Source organism: Diuraphis noxia, unplaced genomic scaffold, assembly GCF_037042655.1.
Source record: "Diuraphis noxia isolate RWA-SAM2 unplaced genomic scaffold, SU_Dnox_SAM2 contig0005, whole genome shotgun sequence".
Lineage (NCBI taxonomy): Eukaryota > Metazoa > Arthropoda > Insecta > Hemiptera > Aphididae > Diuraphis > Diuraphis noxia.
Window position 1 is genome coordinate 15406890 of NW_028301715.1, and position 23504 is coordinate 15430393.

The 23504-nt window shown below is 28.1% G+C and overlaps 1 protein-coding gene across 5 annotated transcripts in view; it reads right to left on the reverse strand.

Annotated features, from left to right (window-relative positions):
- Positions 1-23504, reverse strand: part of LOC107162988 (orexin receptor type 2-like) — a 144704-nt gene that overhangs the window by 90205 nt on the left and 30995 nt on the right. The window contains exon 2 of one of the 5 annotated variants that reach the window (XM_089229651.1): positions 21273-21380. The exons of the other annotated variants lie outside the window; for them this stretch is intronic. The gene's annotated coding sequence lies outside the window, so the exon portion shown is untranslated. The remainder of the gene's footprint in view (positions 1-21272; positions 21381-23504) is intronic. 5 annotated transcript variants of the gene reach the window in all.

The following is a 23504-nucleotide window of genomic DNA, read 5'->3' on the forward strand; positions in this document are numbered from 1 at the left end:
TCCTGAGACAATTTTTTTTTCATTTATATACAAATTAACCTTACAGTGCATGCGTTTTGAATATGGTTTAGACTCTATTTGTTTTGAGCTGTATACTTCACAACTCCTTAGTTCTCTTAAAAAAGTTGGCCAGTGTATTTCTCGGTTACGGAATTTGATCAAAGAACCGCAAAATATCATCAACATTTAATAATTTATTATAACTCATTTTCTGCAAAAATAATTTGAAAGAAAAATAAAAAATAAAAAAATTATAGTTTATAATAATTATTATTTATGTTAGGCCATGCTTGTCACTGTAATGCCTGACGGGACTTCAAAGTCCCGATTAGTTTATAACATTTAAAATCCAACTTATCTATACTATAGAGCATTTGAAGTTATAATAAAAAAAATAATATGGAATATATTAATAACAAATGAAAAAAAAATAACACTTACCTTAATTAAAACAGCAAATAATAGTAGGTTAGGTTAGGTTGACCTGTAAATATACCTGACTGTATTGGACGGGGTACTTAGTGCAATATTATCTGTTGACGATTCACTCTATTTTTAATATAATACATTACTTCTGAGTTCTGAAAATTTAGGATCGTTTATTACGACTACTATTGTGTAGACATCCACGCTTTGTTTACCTAAATTGATCGCTATAAACACATGTTTAGCGGTTCTCACGGTCAGCCATAACACTAAGGATTTCCAATCAATTTATTTTTGAAAATCTTTAAAATATTTAATATACCTACCGATTTAACGCTTGGGTGTACACGAAAACTGGGTACATTTGTCTACGATTCCGCATCGTACCAACAATTTTTGATAGTTTTTTGTTATTTTATTTATTTTTTTTTTTGTTTCACCCTGTCATTGTTAACCCTTAACAACAGCCATTGGTCAACGCGTTTAAAAGATTTAAAAATCATGAAACAATTATTAATGAACGAGACGTTATTGTATCGTCGTCACTTTAGACGACACATTCATTAAAATTAAAATCTCCAAAATGTCCTTCCGTGTTTTATTTCTCATTACCGTTCGTGTTTTTAATGATGTAAAAATTCCTAGAATTTTATATCGTGAAATTTCACTCTAGACTACTGTTTAAATATTATTACCCATGTGCCCATTAATTAATTTAATACTTTGGTACTTTATTTCGAGACATTAGCTGCCACGTGAAAGACGCTTTCATGTTGTTTCCTAATTACCAAACATTAGATCCCGCGTAGTTTACAGCTAGGTAACATAATATTATGAAATTGTTCGGACGAACTTCTACTATAATAATTAAAAATAAAACTATATTAAAATTAACTTTTTCAAGTTTCAGCTAAAGCTAGTCAGTAGTTCGTTCTGAAGTCGATGAAAATTCTGACCAAAAATATTTGGTAGAAAACCACAGCCGTCAGATCCATTTAGATATAATATTATACTTATTTGTAGGTGTGAGAACCAATTCCCGCTTTTTTCCACACCCGGGAACTGATTCCTTCTCACAACTTCGTCACATTCATCGTTTCATAAATAATGGTTGCATTGACACACCGAGTTTATTAAAAAGGCTGTCTTAAGTCAAGCAATACTAGACTTATCAGGTTTCAGGGATAGATCTTAGATTTTCTGTATAGAGACATATGGACTACGAAGTAAGATGTACCAACCGACTACTGTCTAGAAAAAGAAACTGTTTGTCTCGGCTAGAAGCACCGTTGTGTGGATACAATAGGGCACTGGGTCACCAGTCGTTGCATCGCCACCACCAAGGGAGATGATGAACGTGAGGATTTCAAGGACTAGAATCGCGACAGTATATGCATCGTGACGGTTGGAAAGCCAGGGCGTGTACATAGCATTTGTGATTGTATTGTACTCCGTTTGAATACTATTGTTTTAAGGTAAAGTTAGAAAGGTGGAAGCTGCCGTTAACGTAAATCCATCCCCAACGTGTTAGTGGTCTACAAAAAGAAAAAAAGGCTTCAGTGCTACATATTATCGGTAAATCGGTCTAATTTAAATGCACATTTAATTGTAACGATGCGGCTTAAGCGATGAAAATGTTGACTAGCTTCGGTCTAATATTTTATCATTATTTATTTAGTGCAAATTATATAATACTAAATATTATAATATTTAATATTAAATTATGGCATAATATTAACTGTTATCGTCACACCGTGTTATTAGAAACCAATTTTCAAACGCCATTTAGAGTTGTAAGAATAAAAAAAAATCTAAAAACCCTCCACTGCTGTAGAACCTATATATATATATATATATATATATATATATATATATTGAATGTTTCAGATAGACGATTAGTTGACTTTCACGAATCGTTTTCGATTTTTACATTTAGTAATGCTTGACTTGTGTTTAGTGTCCATTAGTGCACGGTTCATTTGACATGTGCATCCCTCTCGGCAAAATTGTTTGCGCAATGTGTACTCGCCACGTACTTTACACGCCTGTTACAGCGAACCACGTTGTTGCTGTACGCAATAATTGTTTAGGGATTGCTTTCAAGTACACATGAAATGCACAGAGCCATCGTTTTTAACAATTGACTAACAATTTACAAACGAGTTTCATCGATAGTTCCCATGGCCTCTTGATATCTTGAATTTTCAAAAATAAATATGACAATCGATCGATCAACAATAAATCATTGAGTCCAATATCTTGAGTTTTAACGATAAGACGTAACAGCAAAAATACAGGTAGGTGCGATTCACACAATCCGATCAAAAATTGAAAATCTCCAATTTACAGTGCAGTAGAAAATTCAATTGGCCGCTGCAGAACAAGTTTCTTATTCATTGAGATTGCCTTAGATTTCCTTATATACCGCAGTATTGGGGTCTATATCACAAACAAATTTAAGGAAATTTTTAACGAGAAATGTACGATTTAATAAATTTAATAAAATCGACTCTAAAATTGTTTACATGCGTAATCATTTAAAATACTATACATGTATAGTGTATATATTATTCATATGGCTCAAGACATATAATGAAACTTTTTTTTTAAAACATAGTTTTAATCTATTGTATTGAGTACCTAACTACGTTAATATTTAATTTTAAATTCTTAAACCCACATGCCGTTCATTTTCCAGCCAAATTAATTAAACTTTTTGTGAATGTTCAAATTTTAAATTTAATACATTTTAATCTCTACTTTAAGTTTATTTGTAACTCAACAGAATAATAATTTTAATTTTTAATTTAAAATATATATATATTTAGATATTATTTTTACAATTACCGGCTTTAAATAAAAAATCCTCAAGTGACGAGCATGTTAATATCAGTCATCAGATAATAAGATGAAAAATCGATACAAAAAGAAAAAAAGATAAGAAGTAAGTATCACACAAACTAAAATAGTCCACTCTTATCTAACGCACACAACAAGCTTACCTCATCAGAAAGGAATCAGCACGACAGCACCGATATGTGATACTTACAACGTAACTCTAGCAATAGAACACATTCAACAAACTAAAGCTCGCAAAATACTCAAAAATCCGATGTCACTCGATCAAGCTCTCAAAGGTGAGAACGCAGTTGCAATCAGTACAATAACCCTAAGAAATTCACTGAAAATTATGAAACAAAATTTGTATTAAAATGTAATGTATATTCATATCTTTTGTTAAAATATTAATTAAATGTAGAATAAAATCATGTGCCGTTGAAGCCTTATAAACATAAAATAATATATACATATATATTTATAAGATTAAATATTTTAACTCAACAACTTTGTAGTTTCTATTACAATGATATCAGCTATATATTACACGATTTGCTCAAGGTTTTTATAATAATATTTATACAATTTCAGATATTATCAGAACCGTTTTTTGCTGAACATGCATTTTGATTCGTTCATAATATTTTGTTTTTATCCCTCTAGATAAGTATTTACGTTTACACTCCAAATAACATCATAGCAATACTTGTAAAAATATCAAAACTTTACAACTATAGACTGTTTTATTATCTCCTTATATTTTTCAGAGTTTCTAGAGAAATTATTTTATTATATAATCTATTTATTTATTTGTAATTGTTTGATAATATAATAAACTATAACCTAACCACACAATATGACTATAATTATTAAAAATTAATAATTTATGAAAATAAATGTATTATAAACAACCGTAGTATATTAAAATGCACCGAAACGGCTAAATAGAAAAAAATATGATTTAACTATACTAGCTATTACTTTCCAACCAAAACGCATTGAATATCAAACGATGTTAAAATACATCATTAATGGTGATTAATTAATATAATACACTATAGGTATGTATTTAATTTATATAGATTGCATGCTAAATCGTTAAACACATATCTGACAAGGTGTGTTTTCAAAAGGTCTACACAATATGGTTTTTTTTTATTATTATATTGTTATCATTACTATATGTTGACTATTAACAATGAATATGCTATCACAACACAATGAAGGCGATTTTCATACAAAAAACTACTACGTTTGTATGAAATCAATTATTCATATTTGTGTTTGGGTTTGTTTACCATGAGTGGTTCCTCATTTAACTCGTTAGACGTTATAGGTAGGTACATAATATTATACATATTACATTTTATTAGATACGTTAAAAATGAAGAGAAAATAATAATAATAGTTTTTTATTATTATTATTATTTGTGGTGTTTTTAAATGAGTGACATATTACAAATATTATACCAATTTTTTTTAAATATATTGTGTGTAATATATTTTACAATATCAATAATCCAAGGAAATATATAACGTGTTCAATAATTGACATTAAATATTGGATTAAACGTGTAATATAATAGGCGATTTGATTCAAAGTCAAAATGTTTCTTACTGATTAGTAATTACTCTCATTATTTTTCACTATAACAAATATATAATTCTCTCTTTTAAAAACAAAAATGTATTATATATATACGAATGTTAATTCGGTTTAACTAGATAATACGTAAAAAAATAATGTTATTAAATTCAATTTCGTTATTAAATTTGATTTTATAATTAATTAATTAGATACTGCGAGGTTATTGTGGCTAAGAAAAACTTTAATTGGATTTAAAATATTGTACTGAAGTAGCTAATGCACGTAATTGAAATGAAAAAATTTTACAACTTTCAAGAATTCTAAGTTTTTAGGAGAAGTTAGTCCGTTTCTCAATTAGACACAAAACATATTGAAGTAGGTTCAGTGCGGCTTGTACATACAATTTACAAACAGACACAATATACAAAAGAAAAAAAATCACTAGATTTTCCACTCTAAAATTCACACAAAAACATAAAAAAAATTAAAATTATAATTACGAATGAAAAATCAGTATTCTACGATATAATATAATGTTTAAAAAAAGGTGATTGATAAGCTATATCAAATATTTTCTTAAAAAAAAAAAATGTTAATAAATAGTTCATATACGAGCGTACGTCCATTTAAAAAGCAAATGTGTACTATGAAATAATTAATTATCAATAAAAAAAACTATGTTCATACGATTCAAAAACATATAATATAACTTGATTCGTCGTAGAATTGTCTACTTTTCACAATACCATAGAATATATAAAATAATTCAAATTCAATTTTTGTAATTCTGACCCTTAATTAAATATTAAAACGTGTCGACTGCAGTAAAGATTCTATATGTACCCATACATCACACTCTCGCACGATTTCTGACATTACATCTAGACATGTTATGTACTTTTTACCTGTTTTTATATGTTCCAAATAAAATAAGCCAAGTTAAATAACTACCTATTTTACTCTGTAAATTTGTAAAATATAAAAATGTTATGTGTCTTATACGTAATAATAATTTCTTTTTCTTTTTCACACTGATTATAGTAAACATATTATTCACAAATACAAAAAAAAAAATTCCATCGCAAAACCCAACCAAAAACATAATATTATGAGAATAAAATATAAACATAGATAGTATATATGTACACTAAGGCACATAATATATTTAGTTGCTTATTTTTATATTTAAACTTTTTTATTGAGGTACCTATAGTCCTATATATACTATTATAGGTATGTATAAGTTTTATTCGACCGTGCAACTTCCTAGTGTCTCTATAACTTCTATCGTTTCCAGGATTTAATTATTTACTATCTGGGATTATTCGTTAGTTTTAGTTTGGTAGTTACATATTAAGTAATTATTGACACGTTGTGTCAAAGATGAATCAAAAATAGTATCATTAATATTTTTTTAACGAATTATTTACAGCCACATTTTTACAAATCTCGTATTTGAACGGAAAATAGTGAAACATACATTTCTTAAACTTTATTCTAATAATTTGTATGACTAAAATAATGCAAACAACAATTTTGAATTCCATATAATATTGGAATAGGATTTTTTCAATTAATGATTACACTGATATTGAAAATAATTTATTCCTCACCATGTATGTCCTTACTAATACCTTTTTTCTAGTAAACATTATAAAAATAGAATTGTTTTACATTATGCACACAGTATTATGGATTTATTCTTTTATTGCGTTCGTCGCATGTAGTTCAATTATTATAACTACTCGATTTTAACGCATCGCAAGTGTGTAGTAAAATAATATTCTCAGAAGACCTCTTTTAATAAGAAATAAAAATAAAAACTATGCATAAAAATTCTGAGCACAACAAAACTACCACCTTGAAATAGGTTTATGACAATAATGTAATATCACAGAAAATTCCGAATATTTTTGGCAAGCGAACCATTCAGTAAAGATTAAATATCAGTTATATTGTGTTATGGTGTCCAGTGAAATTGTTGGGCAGAATCGAAATGTGATATTTTTATTTTTATAGTTTGTACATCGATAATACAATAACATATAATACTTGACGTCCTTAGTCGATATTGAATGATAAAAAAAAAAAAATTAAGTATATTTAATTTTAGAACTACAGGTCTAATTCCATTTTCAACATAAATATTCAAAATTTATAATAAGCAATATTTAGCTTTTGAGAAAAATATACTAAATATTATTTTAATGTATCCAAAAGGTTTTTTTAAATTATTTGTAATTTAGTAAATTTATTATTAATTAAATTTATTTTTAAAGTTCCGTATATGTATGAATAGGTATTGAATATGCATGTTTTTTACTTTTAAATGTTTAAAATAAGTGATATTTGTTTTATCAAACGAATATGCATTGCCCGGAATCACCTAAAATACAATAAGAAATTACTAATATATCACGAAAATCGTTAAACATATTTCATTTTTAATTTAGAAAGTACTTATAATATTGATAATGATCCATATATTATTTGTATGATATGCGTAAAGTGCCTATTATTGTTATCTATACGACACATAAACACTTAACTTTTAATGATATTGCGTTTGAAGTGTATTACAATAAACCGAAATTAAAGTTTTAAGTAATATTAAAACATCAACCACCAAGAGAATTCATACATTTCATTCAGAAATTAAATTTTTTATATAATATCATGAATATTTACTGTCCGACCGAATTCCAAAAAAAAAAAATAATAATAATAATAATAATAGTAATCTCTAATAATGTACATATTTTTATAAATCGCGAACTCTAAAAGAGGAAATGTCTTTCGCAGCAAATTATCGTGCGGCGTGACTTCATTTTATCTAGAGTGACTTTAACCAATAATTGTCTTAAAGTGACACGCAAGTGAAGCAATTTTACGGTCGGTTATCAATTCGTAAATTAAAAAAAAAAAAAAAAACTAGCCACTGTTTTATGGTAGGTACCTATAGATTATCCGAGTAAAAAATTAGAGTTTCGATAATTTAACGTTATATAGAAACTATATATACATCGTTGCAGATGATCATTGTAGAAACCTACATTTGAAATCTAATTCGAAAACGTAGTCACTGAAAACTTTTAAAGAAAATAGACCATAAACCACATTATAGGCATACCGATCTAACCCGTACATGACTTTTAGATTTAAAGTTTTCATTTATTTTATGTTGTTAATGTATATATATGTACCTAAACAACAGTTAGCTCTCCTGCTAAGGTTAGTGGGGCATATTAAGCGAATTCTTTGATTAGTTTTAACCACATTATAAGAGATGTTATTCCTCTATTTATTACAATAATTATTCATCACCATACAGTCATTTTTTTTTTTTTTTTTTTTGTTTATATTTCTTATAACCACATTGTTTTAATTAATCACATAAATGTCAAAATTTATTTTCAGATCGCTTGCAGGAATTTGAACAATGATTAAGTTTTTCCAAACATTATTATTATTGTGTCATCATAAGAAAAATGTGTAGAACTTTAAGTTAACAAGCAGCGATAAGGTCAACCATTATTTATTGAAGTGCGTATTTATACTTTATTGGAACTCAGATGCCTTGAACATAGAAATATAACTTTAAGTATATTGTCGTATCCCAGAACATTTTAGATATCAAATTAATTTAAATTAGGTATATGCTTGGGAATAATTTACTTTTCCTCTTATTGGTTAGATCAACAATAAATAATTTTAATATTGAAAATGTAGTTAGTCCGACATTTTGAACGAAAATACCGATTAAGTAATATATTTTCAGATGTAATATTTGTCACGTAAGTCCACAGTGAAACGTTCTAATATATAATTCATACAGATAATGGATATACTTAAGTTTATAATAATATGATTCAAATCATAATACAAATTCCTTTAGTCTACATATTAAATTAATATAAAAAAAATATTTATATCACACGAATTTCAGTAAATAATTTTTCTGACAACATCATAATATTTGGTGCATAAATAAAAGGTATACAATATAAGGTATGTAGTGTACCGATGTTAGTATCAGTTATTACAATCTGAGAGAATTCGCCCAAAACCATTTACATAATCAAGAGAATGAGAGAGAGATAGATAGACAAATATGACAGACAAAGAGAATAACTCGTTAAAATGGACTTTGTTAACAGTAATTAGTATAATAACGTTTAAAACAGTTTAACGTATGTATGCACAGTAGGTAAATACCGCAAAATAATTCAACTCGGTTAGGTTTGTTTCTAGTATTATGTTGACTAGTATGGCTTTGATGTGTGAAATTTATTTTTAATTACAAATAACATGCAACCTTCGTAGTCAAATATTTTATAGCGAAAAAATTGAAAGCGTAATAATGGAAAAACCAAACTAGGCATCTGTTTACTTGTTTACCATCATGTTTGAGAATGAAACGTGATCAATTTTAAATCCAACGACTTATTTTTTAAAGGTCAATGTCTGTGGGACACTTATATATGACATTTATGCGATATACCCATTACCTTAACTCAAATTATCCATTATATTATATTATGATATAATCCATTTTAATCAAAAGTGTTAAATATAGTATAAAAATAATAGCATTGTGGTGTTTGGAATATAATAAAAATATCATTCTTTTGTATTGTTGTTTCATTTTTACTGAGAATTCTATCCTACGAAGAGTTATATATATATATAAATTAGTTTGAATAGACAGTACAAGTACTAGCTGTTTATTTGTAGAGCAGTACCAAAATAATAGTTTATTATTTCAATTTGTTCATTTATTTTTTTTTTTTTTGTAAGACATTTTGAAAATTATATGAAATGTATGCCAATTCAATACATTTTATTTACAATTGTTTTAATTTATTAGTTGAATCTACATCCAAGGTAAATGATTAACTTCATTGGTCACCACCATACAGTTAAATATTTTGAAAAATCGATACAACTAACAAAATAAATAAAATAAAAAGTTTATGGTGATGAAAAGTTCCAAACTTAACAGTTTAATTCCGGTTTTCAATTTTTTACAGCCAATTAGTAAATATATAGAATAAAATCTCTAAAAGGATGGTTTACATCCTAAAATATATTGTTGTAAAATAAAGTATCTACCTTTTTATGGACACAAGTGTATATTACGTATTGACATATACATCACCTCCATACTATAATCTCACACCGCCATTGCCTTTAGTGCTTTAAAGAAAATATGTATAATATTATGAGCTAGGAAGGTAATAAAGGTAGTATAACGCTATTAAACCTGTAATGGGTATAATAAATTAAATAAATTTTAGTAAATTGTATATAATATTGTGGTGTGGAGACATTGGTGGTGTCATCGTATCAAGTTATTTATGGTATGCTGGTTAGGTTATAATATTTTTTATGATTATCATAATTATTATTCTCTTTGAAATTATTTTATTTCACAATAATATTATGTCCATTAACAAAAATTGAATGTGATGACGTCATGAAAAAAAGACATAAGATTCACAGAATGAAAAATCATTGTATTAAAGGAACTATGGTAAAAGTTATTACAATACATAAATAATTGTGTTTGAAGAATTTTGTGATATGTGTGAAATGATGAAATACCCGACAAACTTTTAACCCGTAAGGTTATATATTGTATGGAAAAATGAGCGAAAATGTATGCAAAAGTAAATCCTGCAGTACCTACACAGGTATCAAAATCTATATCAATAAATCAAAAGTAATATTTAACAACTACATTAGTAGCATATAAATTATATAATTTATAACGAAAAAAGGTGAAAAATATTCAATGGTATTGGGTAAATATAGAAGAAGGTACATAGTTTTAGGAATAAATAACTCGAAACTAAATTTAGTTATAATGCACACAACAAGAAAAAATATTAAAGTAAAATAAAAATTATGTAAATGTGTGTTTTTAAATAAGCCAATTTAATTCCAGAAATTTAATTTAATATTTTTTTTTTTTAAATAAATATGATTTTGTTTTGAACTTTGACTTAAAAAAAAAAATGCAAATATAGCAATTAAGAGACTTTTTACATTCGAAAAATATCATTAATTTTTCATTAATTCTAAAATAAAAAAGTTATAAACCTTACTGCTTGTTTTCCGCGAATTTATAAATAGTACAAAAATATGTTATGTTTAATAAATTGTAAACAAAAACAACTAACAATTAATAATAAATTAAATCAATAAAGAATATTTTTTTAAGCACCATAACGAATGATATGTACGTATTTTATAAATTGAAGTTTATATAAATTACAACCAACATACAAAAATTAAATTATAGAATTTCTTATGACAATATAATATTAAGTATAAGTTTTCCAATGAAATACAAAACTACAAAATACTTACAAAAGCATTTTTATTGATTATCGCAAGAAAAAATAATAATTGTTTTCTCGTTCGTCTGAAAGTCTAACACTTTAATTAGCTGCAAATCAAATGTTTTCAACTACCTAATGTTTGAATACAATGTTGATAACTGTAATTCAAATAAAAAAAAAATATCAAATATAAACCGAACCTGTGCCATAACGCATAATATCTTGAAATGATATACCAACAATTTAATATTGGATGGTTGAGGTGTGTAAAGTGATATATTTCAATAAAAATAATAAAATATTTGTTCACAAGTATATGCGCTAAATATTTTGGAAAATATGATTTGCCATTTAAAAATATTAAGTAGCGCATGTACGAGTATTTCGAAACCCATTCATTCATTTTATATTTTTCACAACAAATAATAGAATATTTACTTTATATTATTTTAATAAATTAAAAACGAAATAAAATTATAATATTAAAATAACGACACTAACTAACAAATGTGTTTTTGGGCCAATTTCAACTCGTTATAATAGTTTTAAAAATGATAATTTATAGTAAATTAAATATACGAGTAATTATTTATAAAACTGATATTATTCTAATATATTGACAAAAAAAACTTTCTATTTATTGAATTCATCGAGCTTGTGTAAAAACGACACATGTGTGTATAATAAAATGTTTATTATTTAATTAAACTATATCGATGAAAATTAAATTCAAAATGATACTATTTAGTTAACATAGGTACTGTTTTATAACTCGATGCGTTTTAAACCTAGGTAACATTATTAATAAATAATCGCAGATTTTTGACACAGCTATTAATTTTTTTATAAGCCTAACTTTAGACATGATTATCTTTTTTTCACGGTTTTCTGATGTCTTTTAAACACGTCATAATTGTATTAGTGGAGTTTTTTTTCAATAACTTGTAAGTTTTTTGACATGGCGTTCTGGATAGGCAATTCAGCTACACGACTATTATATTTTAGTCTTTCTTCAATAAATAATTTAAATGATGTCTACCTCATAATATTGTAAAATACTTAGTATATTGAAACAATCATATTAATAACCTAAAAAAAAGAGAGATTTTAAATTAAAATGTCATCAGCTATTTGAGTTTGAAATCAAAACAACTACTGGCTACATAAAGACCCGGGAAACCGAAATACACTTCCCAGCACGTCAAAAAAAATGGCATTATTTAACGAAAACTTAAATCCGATATTCGTAATCTCAACGTTGTTAGTTAGCCCCCTAAAATTCTACACCAAATTGTATTTCTAATGAACGTGGGAGTTTAAAATTCTCCTACTAAAACTTTATTGATTTTAAACACAATAATATTGAGAATACAGATTTTTGATTAATTAGGCCAAAACTTAGTATTTTGATAGATTGGTATTACAAATATAATAGTTGATACTATTTTGTTGTATTTAAAATTATTAGAATATTCAATATATTATGATTTATTTTACCTATATAATTTTATTTCTTATTGATAATTTATTAAATATTGGTATACTATCATCCACTACGTTTCTCGAAATCGATTTACTTAGATGCTTAGTTGAAGGCTTTTAAAAAAAGTTAAAGTTTTCCAATTTATTTTTATTTCAAAAGTTGTTCATAAAAAAAAAGATTAAATCAAAAATTCTTAATTGTGTAGATATTTTCATTAAAGTTTCAAGGATGGCAAGGATTAGGATACTAGTAGATGCTCTTCCTAATAGGAATTGAAAATTAAAATATCGAAATTAAAGTATTTTAAAATTATTGTACATCTCTAAAAAGCCATTGAGCCCTTCAGTGACTAAAAAAAAAATGTGTAAATGTGCAACTCAATATAATTTTAATTCATTGTAAACACTTTTCTATGTACATAATAATTTTAACTAAACACAATAATTGTAAGCCAATAAAACCATGTATAATTGATGCTGTAACAATAAAAAATAAAATAAAATTGTATATTTTAATTTTGAAGGACTATACTTTTTTTCTTCTACATGTAAAATTTAAATTTGGTTAGAAATATAATCCAAAATGTGTTTCTGATAAATCACTGTTTTGAGAAATAACAACAAACAATATGAAACATAAAAAATTAAATAAATAATTATTAATTGTTTAACATTACAACGTAAATCAACCCGAATAATGTGTTGGTTTTTTTTTATCTTTCTTTCGGGGAAAATAATTAAAAATGTTTGCATTTGTTGACAAGCCAAACCTATAAAAATATGTATGCGAAATTGTTCACATATTGTCTGCTTATAATAATAAAAAAAATAATAATAATAATTAGCGTATACCAACCAAAACAATATTTAAAAAAGGTATAGAATAATCATATTTATTATTACACAACCAACGTAGTATATATATATATTTTTTTTTGGTTGTCACAATATTAAAAAACCCGTGAATGGAACTTTAATTAAATAGTATTAATTTATTTTTGTGTCAAATGGAATTTTTTTCTAATACAATTATTGTTCTAATTTATTGTACTTTTACCAAAACAAAATATGTTGATTTTTTTATTAAATGTATTAAAAACCATTAGAAAACTAACAAATTGCTGTTTTAATTTATTTATTTATTCTTTATTAGAAGCAACAAGAATATAATATATATTATACAACAATCTATATAACCTATACATTTATAAAATAGGCGATATTAGAGGGAAGGTACAAGAATACAAGACTTAAATGTATGATAGAGTGGGGGAGTCCAATGTTCTTAATTCATAACTCTTATATATTTATTTTTTCGAAAAAAAGGGAGTCCCCTGGGCTGATATTATATATAAGACAAATCTGTGGGTTATCAGGTAAATTTATGTTAAGGTATTATTTTGTTAACGAACGGGTTCTAAGTTAGTACGATTATAATAAATAATAATTGATGAAAAAATTATACTTCGTTTCTTACGTTTTATTAGCTGGTAAACAAATTTAATTTTAAGATTTCTCAGAAAAAAAATTTTATGATAACTCTCTGAAATCTAAACTTCGTTTAATAAATTTTTGAAAAAAAAATGATCAATGTCTTATAAATATAGTAAATTTCCCCTTAAATTATTCATTCAGAAATCTAATATAAAATGTTTAGATTAGTTTTATGTCACCAAGCCAAAAACTTAAATGCGATTAATATGTTTGTATAAAAAAATATATTTTTCAATATACTAATTTAGAAAGCATAATATAATGATATATCGCAGCTTATTAGTTTTCATCACAACACGTAATAAATATTTACTCATAATAATATATCCCTAATGTACGATTGTATATGATTTCGATCTTGATTTGTTAACATTCTTCTATTTCCTAACTATTTATTTTTGGTATAAAATATAACTTAATATTTATTACTATGCAAGTGTTTGTAATAGTATTAAAAAATAAAAAATAGATTGATAGTAATATTTATTGATTAAATTTAAATTTAAAAAAGTTTTAATATTATACTTATTATACTGTCACGTTTGAGAACACTCCTCGCACGAGTAGGTAAATAACAATATTATTTACATAATATTATGCAACCTTAAGACGGTCTCCCGAAAATCACGTTAACCTAAACTGTATACACAGTCACTGTATAATACTTTAGACGTTAATTTTTATTTTCGATAATATCACTGCGATACGGTCCTAAACCAGTGTTTTGAATTCCATGACAAGTGAGACGGAATTACCAGTTATTAAGCCCCGAATATTACGCGCGTAGGTGTAATACAACAATATCTACAAATAACGACCTACATACACTTTACAGCGTATCAGACGATAATAATATAATTAAATTTCCCCTCTCCCTCAATAATCTACCATATTAACATAAATTATTAATGATATAAAATAACGTACAATTATATTTCATCACATGATTCACATAATATTATGATTATGCGATTGGAGGCGCATCGTCGATGATTTTTTTCTCTTCGAAATGGGGCGGAAAATATTCTGTTTCGCACTTCCTACGGATATCAATCATAATAAGTCATTCCATATAGTCGGGTGAGCCGTCAAATATTGCGATGACAGGATTAAATTGTGTGATGATCGGTTATACGGTAAACAAGCAACTTTGGAAATCCCGCTGCGCGATATTATAATATAATAATAATAATAATACGTAAAATGTCGGTCACATTACAACGGTAATACTTATTTCCGTGGTACCGGTCAAGAGGTCGTCTCAATCAATTAATATTTTAAAACCAAACAAGAGCGTCATCTTGATTCGCTTCTGGGAGGCTATTCAGAAACTCATACGAAAAAGATCCGTATACGAAAATGAATCGTGTGGATCGTTCGTATACGGATGGAAATTGGAAAATAGTATTCACAAAACATTTATATTCGTATACGAATCTGTGATCCGTATGGGAATAATTTTTCCACGATGAACAGCGGCAACGTCGCAATTTTTTATTTTTATCATGGAAGAAAAAACTATTTGTATTGTGTACGTAACATTTCCCGCATTTTAATAAACCTTTGCTCTTTTTTCCGTTTTGACCGTTAATTCGATTTTTTTTTCAAATACCTATCAAAATGTCAGTTGAAAAAAAATTTAAATCAAAGTCGGTGACAAACGACCAAAAAGCAGGTACGGTCGATTTTTTAAAAAATCACGAGGAATTGGCTAAAGCGAAACATTCTTCCACCTTCTACGAAAAGAACTCGGTATAAACGGTGACTCGCTGATTTTGGGATGCCTTCCCGTTCTTTGTCGAGAAGCAAAATAATATGTTTTACAACAACCCAAGTCGTGGTATACTGCAGTGCAGTCGGTGGTGGTTAAAAATTTTCAAAGTTTTTAGTTCCAGCGTGTTTTTATTTATTTATTTTTTTAATTAATAAAAGTTGAAATGATATTATAAGTTGGAATGAACCTACTACGTGGTATATTAGTCCGGATGTCTGCCACGAATGTGAACTCGAAACTTTTAACTACCGGATATTGCTGACAAACGATACCGCAATTTCCAGAAGTGTTGACGAATAGTAATATAGGTATGGCGTGTAGTATTACGATAAAATTAAATTTAAAATTCTCAACATAATAAAACCGCGCAGTTACCAGTGGACAGAAAATAATCCATCTACGATATTCGAACAGTTTTTATTTTTTCAATAAATCTGTAAGTAAGTTCATGAATATTAACAATGGTGTGTAAAATATATTACTGCTTATCACGGTGGACATTTTTTTGTGGAAAAAAAAACCAAAACAAAATTTTTTAATATCTATAAAATACTCAAAAATATTTTAACTTTGTTAAATACAAAGTACCTACAATTAAAACATTTATACAAACATTAAGTGGAAATTTCCTGTGCATACGACATTTTTTTACGAATTATTTTTATCCGCTCTTTATCGCTTTAAAAAACTATTGGAAATATTCAATTTGAACGTCTTAAAAGTACTAACTAGATAGATTGAAACCGAAAATCAAAGCTTCGTTTCGATAATGCGTATTGTGTATACATATAGAGACAAAAACGAATTTCTAAAAGTCACATAATTATTGTAAAATCAACACGTTCACCGGTCCGCTTAAAATCTAAAAATGTGTTTATATTTGCGAGAGATTCCGATTACGAAATTCTGCGTCACGCATTAAGTTATGTACCCTGCGCTAATATAGGTATATAATATTTCATATAATAATAACAAATAAATCACCAAGAACGGTGACATCGCCACCGTGCACACGTAAATAATCCTTTTTGTTAATATATTATTATATTGTTATTAGATTATTATTATGTATCGCACTATTGCCATTATTATACCCTATATAATACTGATTAATCGTAGTCGTATTTTGAGTAACAACAACGGTCTTGAAAATATTCGTGCATATAGTAACCTGCTGCAGTATTATTTAGGGTTTGAAATGCTTCGAATAATTTGTTCAAAATATATACCGCTCGGTGATGGTCGATCGGACTTCATTGCTGATGGGTCGCCAACCAATAATAATAATAATAATAATAACCGCAATAACTGCACCGATCAGACTTCGCGTTCATCCGTACCGCAGTAGATATTTTTTTTACCCCGAACGTCTATGAATATTATAATATTAATTTAATAAAACACCGAAGGCAACGGGATTTCGAACTGCATCACGTGGCACGAGAAATTATACGGAGAGTATACGCAGAACAGTCGGCGAACAGTAAAATCGATAAACATCATTAGTATAATTAAATAGATTGAGGTACTAAATATTTTATTGAATTCGATCAATTGCATGGGCCCAGAGGGCCGAGGGGGATAAACAACTCAGACCTATGAGTACATAATATAGTCGACTGATAAATAATAATATAACGAATAATTATATAATACGCGTAGGCGTGCGCAGGCCTCTTTTTCAGGATATGCGGAAGGCTGACTATAGCGCGCCCTGAAAGTTATTTTAAGCTCGTAAAATTCTGATAATAATGTATACACAATTCACAAATATTGAAAAACCTACTGTTTAATTAAAAAAATATTGTAATAAATACCATTACATAATACAAGAAGTATGTATTTCGCAAATACTTGATAGTTGATAACTGATAACTGGATGTTTCAATTTTCCAGAGTCGATGTTCGCCCATCACAGAACTTCAGGGTATGCAGCCGCATACCCTGCATACCCCCTGCGCACGCCTATGATAATACGGTTCGTTCTATAAACAATATCAAGCTCATATATAGTATATAGTATTATAGTATAATAGCTATAAATTATTATAATGCTATAATATGTGTATAAATTCATGATGTCGTAACAATTTAGTAGTAATTTTAATATTGGAAAACAACACTGTTCTGCATCCCCGAGGAACCGCCATCATGCAACAACGATGATAATTAGAGGAAGAATACTGAAACGATGGTAAAACACATTATTATTATTGTTATTATTTGTACCAGTCAGCTAGCTACATTATTATGTTTTATTTTACTACAGTTACCGTCATTTGGAATCACGTCGTCGCCATCGCCCTTTGATTTTAACGCACCGGTGAACATCGCAGCGCGGAGGTGGGGAACATATTCGTATTCATATAATATAGTCCAACTCGGTGGTGTTTTAGAAGAAGGGGGGCGAATTATCAATATTTAAAAAATGAAAAAGGCGCATCTACCGCGATCGTCCTAAGTGGCGACAGGGCTTAAAATGAATGTGACACTTCGTAATAAACTATTTTATAATTTCACTTAATTTCACATGAGCGCTTCTCCTCTACAATTTTTTTTTTAACTAGGGATTTAAACATAATTTCACACCTTTCACCTGAATAAAATAATAATTAAAAGTATAACATAAAATTATTTTAAAACTGTACTTATATGTTCTTTGATTTAATAATCAATAAATGCTAAATGCTAAATAAATGCCTTTTATCATCATACACACACATATTGTATGTATTATATATTAATTTATCAAAGTTAATAATTAACCATAGATTAAAATTCAAATATTCAAAACTAAAATAAAATTTAACAGTTTTTAACTAGGTAGGTTAGGTTTAAACTAGGGTAAGTTGATGGCATTATCAAAATCTAAATATAACACTAAAATAATTAACCAGTGGTGTACTAGCGGAAGTAGTTTTGGGTATAACCCACCACACATTAAATTTTTAAAATAATTTTTTTTCTATTATGAGAAAACTGAAATTTGGAGTGACATGTCAAATAATAATGATAACACGAATAAAAACTGATAGTCTATTAAAATGTACGATAATGTGTTTTGTTATGTTCAGGTGTCAGATATAATCCATACGAAAAAATTTTAAAATAACCCCTCTCCCCACACCCAAAACAAAAATTCAGGTTTAAGTACGCCACTGCAATCAACACACTTTTTCATTTTTTACACTGTAACAGTTTCGTAGGTACTACTCGTATACTGTACACTATTAATTTAGGCCGTACCCTCAACCCACGTGGACGGCGCCGGAGATAAAATTATATTTTTGGCTATCGTTTTAATTAACCTATTACGGAATACGGAAAACCATAATATTAAGATCATTATTGTATTTGTGTGTGGTTTTCAGTAAAAGTATATTACTATTTAAGGTCCAGCACGTGTTCAATTATAATTCAGTGGTTATGCTACATAAAATTAAATTGAAAGTCGCGTCGTATACAGTGTCAGCTGCGAGAAAGCGTTTATCCCCTACAGATTGGTCTCGTTTCGTGGAATCGTATAATAGTTAGGTGTGTTTCGTATAAACCTTTATGTGCGAATCACAACCACGAACAAATAACGATTGACAATAAAAACAGCTATTTACGTTTAAAACGTAAGAGGTACATTGTCTTTACCGTCAGGCCGATTATCAATCCTTCTTTAAAAAATTTGAATCAATTATTCTGCTGGTGTTTGTTAGTCAAGTTTATAACGTATAAATATATTATGTGCGAAGGGCCGAAATGTTAAAAAATCTATGTAGACAATATGAACGAATTCGTGTAAATTACACCAATTGTTTCCAAAATGTATTGCGTCACGAAATATTAATATTATCTAGACAACTAAAAATAAACTGGTAACCGATACTGATGGCGTCCCATTTCCCTCGCGTTGAATGATTATTTGACTTTGGGGAGGGGGCGCCGGGAAGAAAAGCAAAACTCGAACAAATTGTTTTATGTATCACTGCGAGGCACAGTTTTTTATTAATTTTTTTTACAGTCAATGAACCATTTTCTTACTGCACACAAAACAAGGCTGCTGATTTTCAATTGTTATACTGGGTGTCTCACAATGATCTAACGATTCTAACGTATGTAATAACTTTTGTAGTACTTATTCAATATTTAAAAAATTTGTTTTCTCTATATACCTACCTAATTCATAGATGCGTGCGCTACATATTTAATATAATTTTTTTATTCTTTAATACTAAAAATAAAAAACTTAAAAATTGATACAATTTTTTTGGATAAATTCAATATATTATAAAGATCAATAAAAAAAAAAATCAATATAGCCTATTTGTGAATCCGATTATAGGAAAAAATTTTATGATAAAAAGATTAATCTAGGTAAGTCAAGTAGTTTATTTTTTAGAATTTTTTAAATTACATTTTTTTTTCTTTTTGGTAAATTAATTTGGAATAACGTAATGACTTTTTTAAAAATATGATTTTTGAAAATTTGCTCATAAGTGTATTATATTTCTTAAATTATTTACTTATCATCGTGTTTTATTAACAACTTTTGTCATACGTTTAATTAGCGTATTTTTTTATTTATTTTTTTTTTGTCGGATCATTGTGATACATCCTGTATTATAACATTGAATTTCCACCGGGACAATCAAATCCGAAACCGATAAATATTAGCCGTTCTCGCGCTATAGAGTTTTATTATGTCTATACGTAATAATACCCTCCGAATATATTACTGTTGGACGACATCCGCGCCGAGAAGACTTATTGTAACTGTGTATAGGTACAGTAGGTATAGGTACACATTAAAACTTGTGAGCTGAACTAATTTACCGAACTATCATTGATTTGCGGTGGTATTAATATTAACAGTGCCTACACGATTGTTTGTGTGTCTAAAGCTGTTTTAACAATAATAGCTGTTTTCCAATCTCATCCCGCGATTATTGCCTCGGGTGGGTAACTGCAGCTGCGTAGGTAATCGCGGCGGTTTCCTCTAATATACCATCACTAAATCCAAAACCACATGTGTACGCAGGTATAACGATTTTGTTGTTTTATGAAAACCTTTAGCAACCATAAGACCCGTATTGTAAATATTATATTGTTGTCGTCAACGATGAACAGACGTTGTCGTCCAGGCGATTTTTAGTCGAAATATCACAACATAATAATATTATTGTTGTTATCTCTTCGCGCGATATTTCGAATAAAGTGTCCGCGGTAGGCCTTTGTCTCTGCGGCGACGTTGGGTATTCGATATTCCTAAAATCCTAAGACTAAAGGTTGTATTTTGATCGTTATAATACTGCCCTATTATATAATATATAGCAACCTTGTATGTTATATCGATGGTTTTTTTTCACGTGCAATTTCGTTGATAAACGATCGTGCGAAAACTGCATCATAGAAATCCTCATGACAATATAAGTGGTGCAGGAACCTGAAACAAAATATGATGGGTAATTCACGTGCATACGATCCCGTTGGTCATTGTCGAGTAAATAATACATAATATCATTATTGTTGTTGTTGTTGTACACGTCCTGAAAACAATATGGATGTGAAATGATTATGCACTTTACAAACGTCGAAGAGCCCAATAATCTCTGCTAAGCTCAAACTAAAATGCTATTCATTATTTTGAGAGCGCACTCAACCGTCGCATAATGTCCTATAATTATTATGAGACGTTAAAATTTTCCTGGGAAAAAAAATTTGGAGCGTACAGCCGGTATAATAATATCATACAGGTATCTCCGTGTAACTAATGGATATATAGAAGAATTAAAATAGTTGCAACTGTATTATCAAACGTGTGACACACAAGCCACACACCATTATACTGTGATGTACTCGTTGTATTGTTTTGTTGTACGCTGCAGTTTTTAAAGGATCCAAGGTGAATAATCAGAGACGGCTCGAGACAAAATTTATACCTACATAGGCAAAATCAAAATTTCTGCCCTTTCGTTTTTGTAATCTAAGTATCAACAAATTTCCCCTAAATACGGCCCTGCCTCAGTGGCGTCATTTGGGGGAGGGCAAGGTGGGCATTTGCCCCTGTCTGATTTTTAAAAGCAGCCCAATGGGCCGGTGTCCAGTTTTTGCTATTTAACCATTATTTTATTTTGTTAGTGCAAAAACATGATAATTTTTATAATATTTTCAGAAAATATTTTACAGTCTACCTGGCTAAGAAATTATAGTCACAATGACACATTTTTAATATATAATTGATAGTAAGAATAAATTTCTATTTTGACGCGTGCGGGTTGTGCATGACGCATGTATGTTTTGTGTGTGTAATGATAACGATAATAATAATAATAATTAATATCATAATCCCATATAATTTTATTTTTAAAATTTAAAATTATTGCAAATTCTAAAAACAACAATCGAACAACACTCTTGCCTATTTATCATTGATCTCAGACTTCTGACAACTTGCGATAGCCGACAGTCGTGTATCACAATAATTCACTGTAAACTATTCTGTATTTTGTTAATATTTAGTATTTTAGTTCAGTAACCGCTTATTCTACCTATATTAATTATATTCGTGACGTGTGTTCTCATTATGCTTTTGAATGAACTAAACAATCACTTCAGCAATCCTAGTTATGAAATAATTCTTACTTGTAACATTTTCTCATCCTCTAGTATTGATTATTTTAATTTAAAAAGTCCCCATTTAGTTACCTTTATTGATCATTATGAACATTTTAAAATTAATTATGAAAATCTTCAAAGTGAATTTCCATCTGCAAAAAATTTAATAAATCATGCAAACAAAGACAGAGATGATGGAATTCATGACTTTTATTATATTTCAAAAATTTTAAATCAACTTCCAAATGCTTTTCAAGAAACTCTTAAAATTATAAATATCCTTATGACATTGCCTGTTACTACTGCATCCAATGAACGCTTTTTTTCTTCTCTAAAATTAGTTAAAACCCATCTACGGCTAACAATGCAAAATGAACGGCTGAGTGATTTACTGGTCATTGCGGTGGAAAGTGATGGATCAGGTAAAATTAATTTAGATGATGCGGTTGATATATTTTTCAAAAATTAAAAAAAGAAGATATCCTTTAATAAATTAATAATATTTTTCTTAATTAATAAAAATTGTTATACTTGATAGTTTACAGAGTTTTAATTGGTATTAGATTGTACAGTTGTTTTCATAAAATATCTGCTGCAGTCATATATTTGCAAATTATGTTATTAACCAGTTGATAAATAAGCTTGTAAAAATTAGACTAAAAAAAAAGTGATAAAAAAGTAAGTAGATATTATGCGGTTGCGAGCGAAGCGATCGGTTTTTTTTTTACCCATTCGGGCCGGTCAAAACCTTTGCCCACCTCTACTGAAAACGGAAATGACGCCACTGCCCTGCCTACCACCGAAGAATGCCGCCCCAGGCACAGGCCTGCAGTGAATAATGAAATTTATTTTGATCGAATTGCCGGTGAGAGTTTCTCGTTATTTTGAACTGGAACACTGTTAATTCGTACGTACTTGTATTATAGGGATTACAATATAACCGTGTTAGATA